We start from the raw sequence: 7,064 nt of genomic DNA, 5'->3' as shown, positions 1-7,064 counted from the left end.
TTGGCTTTACCACCTGCTTAGGATTTGAATAACCTTCCCTACAAATGATACTTAAAGATGTTCTCTTGACGAGGACTAGGACCCAGCACAACCAAAGGCAAATGCAAAGAACATCCCAGCAAAAGAACAACAGAAGAATAAATCAAAGAACAACCTACTGCTAAAATGACAGGACCAAATTACCACCTATTCATATTAATCCTGCATGTAAATAGATTAAATTCATCAATTAAACATAGTTGAGTAGACTGGATTAGAAAAACAAAACCCACTCTATGGCTTTGAAGTAAATAAATCTTAAAAATATTTCTTATGATTCCTTTTATCAAGTAGTCCTTTGGGCCATTGTTCTCCTAGGTAATTTTGTGTACATTTCTTTTGATGCCACAACAATTGTGGAGAATGGGTAGTATTACTTCCATTTTGCAGTAGAAGTCATAAGTGGTGAGACATTCTATAATTGGTTCAGTTACACAGGGGCAAATTTAAAATTCTGAATCAGGTACCTTTACCAAAAGCTTCTTTCTTTTCCATATTGAACATAACTTTCTTAGCTAATTTTGGAACAATAAATACATAAGACTGAAATGTAGAAGCTATAATATTTGTGGTACTGTAGTATAGTAAAAGTTGGAATACCAATGAAACTATTCAATGTATATTAACAATAAGATGCTGGACTTTTTATCTATACCTACAGTGTCAGGATACACTTAAGTAGCAGAATGATGAACTTGTGACTGTTGTTGAAGGACTATACTAATTGTCATAATTTAGGGGACATTAGTGGGGTAGAGGTTATGAAAATCCTTGAGGTTATGGAACTATCATAAAATATTTTAAAAATTTAAATAATAAATAGAATTCATGAGTAGAACTTCTATGAAGAATTATTTGACACTAATGTAAAAATCTGTCAATCATTTGTGTGTACCCAGCAGTTTGCCTCTTTTACATGCATCGTTTCACAAATCTCACATGGCTTCCACATTTGCTCTGTGAGGAGATAAGGCAGATATAATTATCTCTGTTTGATAAATAATGAAGCTAAACAAAGTGAGGTTAATGATTTTCCCAAGGTCACACAACATGTTATGTTTAGAACTCCGAATCTCTTCCTAGACTTGCAGTCCAGTGACACTTCAACCATAATATTCTGCTTCATTGACACATAAGACAATAAAAAGATATGTTTATCTAGAAACAACTACAGTCCATATTGCCTGGCCAAATGAATGAAAATGTCAATTTGGAAATTAAATCAAACAAGTATTGATAGTTTGGATTAATATCCCGTCTACTAGTATAAAGGATTCCAATGGTGTGCAGTTTAACATCCTGAGTTTTGAAAATGAGGAATATCTCTGCTGTTTTTTATTTTTGCTTTTTTTTGTGGGCGGGGGATTTTTTATTCTCAATGACAACAAAGTACTCTATAGGCATTTTCTGTTGCATTTTTTCTCCCCTCTATACTTTTCATTTCAGGATTAGCAAAAGACCCTCCCACTTACTGACTTCACTAAGTGAACTGTAGGAATTTTCAGGATGCTTTATCTGTAGCTTAATTTAGTGCTCATATTTATTCTGCAGTATTTAATATGGAATCTTACAATTTACAAAGTTCTTCCACATAGCTGATTTTCATGTTATTCCACTTAGTTGATAAACTAGTTCCTATTTTTTCTTACATTATATAGAGATATATTTCCAAATAAGTGAAAAGAACTGGATTAATTTACTGATTGTTAAGCATTTGACATGTTTTGTTTGTATAAGGTGAACAAATTTTATGCATTTTATAATACAGACTTAAGAGTGTAGTGATACTTTGCACCTTATTTCTGCTCATTTTCTCTATTTTCTGTTACAAGTGATAGAATGTCCTCCTTTTTAAACGCTAAATAATATTTCACAACACACATTCTACGTAATTTCACTGTATCATCTGTTTAAGGATGCTTTGATTCTGTGTATTAGCTCAGGTAATAATGCTGCTGTGAACATGGGAGTTTGAATAAGATACTGTCTTTGTTTTCTTTGGCTGTATATCTAGAGGTGAAATTTATGGATAACACAGCAGTTCAATTTTAAATTTTCTGATCAGTTTTTATACTGTTTTCCTAATGACTGTACCATTTTCCTTCCCATTAACAATGCACAGGATTCCCTTTTACTGTGTCCTGGGAAAAACTTTCTCTAAAAATAACAGTTCTAAAACGTGTGAGGTATGATGTGTTAACATTGTCTTGGCTTGCATTTCCTGTAGAACCAATAATACTGAAATATTTTTCTTATTTGCGTTGCCCATTTCAATATCTTCTTTTAAGAAAGTTCTGTTCTGATCCTTAACCCACAATTTCATTTGCTTGTACTTTGTTATTCCGTTATTTGAGTTTTTAAATATATTTTGAATATTAACCATTTTACAAACAAAGTTAGTGAATATTTTTTTCTCACTTCATACTTTTTTTCCATTTTGCTGATTATTTCCTTTGCTGTGCTAAAACCATTTTAGTTTAATTTCTGCTGTTTATTGTTGCTTTTGTTTCCTGTGCTTCTGAGATCACAGCCAAAAAATCGTGTGCAGCTCAATGTTGAAGCCTTTTCCATGTGTTTTCTTCTAATTTTGCACTTCCAGCTCTTATATATAATCAATTTGACTTCAGTTTTTTGTGTGATGTATAATAAATCAAAATTCATTCTACTGTATGTGAATGTCTAATTTTCTAAATATCATTTATCATCTGTTGTATGTGATTTTCACTGAGAATTAAATGCTCTTAAATGGATTAATTTATTTCTGAAATCTGTTCTATTTGTTTTTGTGTCAGTACATGTGACTTAACTTATGACAGTCTTGTACTATATCTGGGAATCAGGTAGTGTGATGGTTGTCCTTTTTTTTTTTAAGATTTACTTTTACTTTATTACAAAGTCAGATATACAGAGAGGAGGAGAGACAGAGGAAGATCTTCCATCCGATGATTCATTCCCCAAGTGAGCTGCAACGGCCGGTGTTGTGCCAATCCGATGCCGGGAACCTGGAACCTCTTCCGGGTCTCCCACATGGGTGCAGGGTCCCAATGCATTGGGCCATCCTCCACTGCTTTCCCAGGCCACAAGCAGGGAGCTGGATGGGAAGTGGAGCTGCTGGGATTAGAACTGGCGACCACATGGGATCCCGGGGTGTTCAAGGCGAGGACTTTAGCTGCTAGGCCACGGCGCCAGGCCCGATGGTTGTCCTTTTTTCCCTCAAGATTGCTATGGCTACTCACGGTCTTGTATTCTATGAATTTTAGATTGTTTTTCTTTTTTCTGCTAAAAATTGCAGAGAAATACTGAGATTGCTTTGAATCTGTGGTTCACTTTGGAGAGCATGAACATTTTAACAGTATTTCAGTCATGAACTCATAATATCTATTTTGTGATTACTCTCTTGAAATAAATTCTTATGGTAGTTGTATTTCTTTGTATGTTATAATTAAGATGTAAGTCACATCATATAATTAGCTCTAAAGTACAATTTAGTATACATTTTTAGTGTATTAAAAGTTTATTATATTCAAACTAGGTAGTTTTGGAACACTTGTATCACTTCAAACGAAACAATGCAAATAACAGTAAACTTTCATGTCCTTTTGCAGGCCTTGGCTAATACAGTCTGTATGAATTTATCTTTATGGACACTTTCTAAATAGCAGTGCTCATTATGTGATCTTTTATGGATGTCTTCTGTTATTTATCATGTTTTCAAAGTTTATGTTGAAATATTACGTGTTTCATGGTGTATCATGTATTGTGTAGAGTAGTGGCATGTGTTAGACTGTACTCATTTTTAAAAATTTGTGAATAACATTTTTCTTACAAGATAGCACTTTTTAAAATCCATTGATCGGGCCTGGCGCCATGGCCTAGCACCTAAAGTCCTCACCTTGAACGCCCCGGGATCCCATATGGGCACTAGTTCTAATCCCAGCAGCTCCACTTCCCATCCAGCTCCCTGCTTGTGGCCTGCAAAAGCAGTCGAGGACGGCCCAAAGCTTTGGGACCCTGCACCCGTGTGGGAGACCTGGAAGAGGTTCCAGGTTCCCGGCATCGGATTGGCACAGCACCGGCCGTTGCAGCTCACTTGGGGAGTGAATCATTGGACAGTTTCCTCCCTGTCTTTCCTCCTCTCTGTATATCTGACTTTGTAATAAAGTAAAAATAAATAAATCTTCAAAAAAAAATCCATTGATCAATTGATAATCATTTAGGTTATTTCCATTTTTGGTTTTAGTTTAGTGTTTGTGTACAAGCTTTTTTGTGGACATATATTTCATCTCATTTGTTTGTATACTTAGAAGTTAAATTTCTGGTTTGTGTGATAAATTCATTTTTAGCATTTCAAGAAATCATTAAACTGTTTTCCCAAAAAGTGGGCACTTATAATCATGCTAGCCCTGAACAATAGTTTCAATTCCTCCACAATCAATCTAGGCACTTGTTATTTTACTTTATTTCTGTCTTAATCATACTAATTGGTATAAAGGGCTATATCATTGTGCTTTTGCTTTGATTTTTCTAAGGATTATTGATACTGTCTTGTCACACAGTTTTGGCCATTGATATATCTTCTTTGAAGAAATATTTATTTAAATGTCTTTGTCCATCTTTTGAAAATTGGATAGTCTTTATTTTGGTTTGTAGGATTTTTTCATTTATACTTTTAGTGATTTTTCATATTTGAAGTATCTGTGGATTTTATATTTTAGTGATATACTTTGAAAAAATTAATTTTGATAAGTTCAATTTATCTGGTTTTTTGTGTAAGAATGAACTACCGAACAGTCCTGAGAAAATACTTCTTTTAAGATTTTAATGATTCTTCCTTTCCTATATACCTCTTCCATTTAATGTATCATCAATGATGAATTAATTTTTATAAGTGGGATATGATAGATGTTCAACTTCATTCTTTTGTAAGTGAATAAACTATTGCTTTTTATTAATAGTTATGGAGAAGTATTATTTTGCATTGAATAGTCTGGAACTGTTGTAAAAATATCAATCCATTCACTACAAGTTTAGATTTACTTCTGTATTCTTAATTCTGTGTATCAATTTGTCTGTTCTAATGCTAGAATCATGCTGCCTTAGTTTCTGTATGTTTATAATGCATGCTGATATTAGGAAATATAAATTCTTCTACCTACTTTCTTTTCAAGATTGTTTTTGCTACTTTCAATCTTTCACATGGGAATTTTAGGATAACTTTGTTTTAACTTCTACAAAAAGACAACTAAGATTTTAATAGGGATTATTTTCTTCTATGGACAAATTTAGTGAATACTGTTATCTCAGCAATATTAAATTTAGCTCCATAAACATGGGATAATTTTCCACTTATTTAGATTTTCTTTGTTTTATTCAGGAATGTTTAATAGTTTTCAGTCTTATGGTAATTTTTTTAAAGCTGCTTTTTGGGAGTTTTATTATTTGTGAAATAAGTTTCTTAATTTATTAAGTTTATAATTTAAGTTTATAATTTATTAAGTTTAAGTTTCTTATCTGAAAGAAGTTTCTTAATTTCTTGACTTTTTCATTGTTAGTGTATAAAAAATAGATTTTTCTACATTGATCTTGTATTCAATATTTTTTCTTGCTTACATCCTTCAGAACCTTCATTGGAGTGATGAGTCTTAGCTGGAAAGTGCTCTGTCTTTTACCATGAAATATAAGCCTGTGTTTTTTTTTTTCATAGAAAGTATGTCTTGCATTCAGAATGTCTTTTTATCTGTTCTGCATTTGTCGAGTGTTTTCTTTACAACAAAAATGTGCTGAATTCCATCAAATTCTTTCTTTGTTAGAAAAGATACATTTAATTTTATTGGAAAAGGCAGATTTGCAGCGATAAGAAGAAACAGAGAAAGATCTCCCACTCGCTGGTTCACTACCCAGAAGGCCACAACAGCCAGAGCTGAGCTGATCCAAAGCCAGGAGCCAATAGTCTCCACCAGGTCTCCAATGTGGGTGCAGAGTTCCAGGGCTTTGGGCTGTCCTGCAACTGGCTTTCTCAAGTCACTTGCAGGGAACTGGGTGGGAGGTAGAGCAACCTGGACATGATGGGTGCCCATATGGGATGTTCGCGCTTGCAAGCAGAGGATTAGCTAGTTCACCCATCATGCTGTCCCTGGCAGAACCTTTAAAAAGTAAACCACAAAACTCTCTTCTAACGTCAGGCACTGCACAATGGCCCAGTGGCTGAAATCCTCACCTTGTACACACCAGGATACCATGTGGGCACCAGTTAATGTGGCTGCTCCACTTCCCATCCAGCTCCCTGCTGTGGCCTGGCAAGAAAGTGGAGGATGGCTTAAGGCCTCAAGAACCTGTGCCCATGTGGGAGACCTAGAGGACTAAGATGAGCATAACTCTTTTTATAGGTCATTGATTTGTCAGTATTGTCTATTCCAGATAAATTTGATTATGTGTTTTAATTTCTGAAATAATTATTATGGTATCCATTATTTAGAGAATAATAATCTAGTAAGTTCCTATTGGGCGCTAGGAGGCATAAAAGGAAGCAGAAATTTTGTTATTCTAACAAGTTGTAGTCTATTTTAAACTTTTCAGTAAAGACCATTTAGTTACTTCTAGCTTTCATTTTGTCTTAAAATTTGGAATATTATCATAACACACCTTTTTAAGCAATAATGCCTCTGAGTTTTAATCATATTTATATTTAGAGTTGTGACTGAAGCTCTATCAATAATTGCACATTATATGTAACTATACGGGGATATCTCTATGGTTTATTCTGCTATGAAAAAACACTGAGATACCTTCTAGCATGTAACACTTTCTAATTTTTTAAATTTCTTTTTTTCGAAAATAATTGTCTAGTAACAACCTTTGAGTTTTCCTGTCTACTGTATTGTTAAAAACTTATTAATATATATGCTTTTTCAAAAGTCAGAGCTACAGAGAGGGAGAGAATTAGTTTGATCTTTGATTCCCTCCAAATTCATTCTCCTGGCATCAGGAACCAGGAACCAGGAATTTCTTCCCACGTGGGTGATAGG

Source organism: Ochotona princeps, chromosome 2 (genome assembly GCF_030435755.1).
Source record: "Ochotona princeps isolate mOchPri1 chromosome 2, mOchPri1.hap1, whole genome shotgun sequence".
In the NCBI taxonomy this organism is placed as follows: domain Eukaryota; kingdom Metazoa; phylum Chordata; class Mammalia; order Lagomorpha; family Ochotonidae; genus Ochotona; species Ochotona princeps.
Note: the sequence above shows the minus strand (reverse complement) of the source record.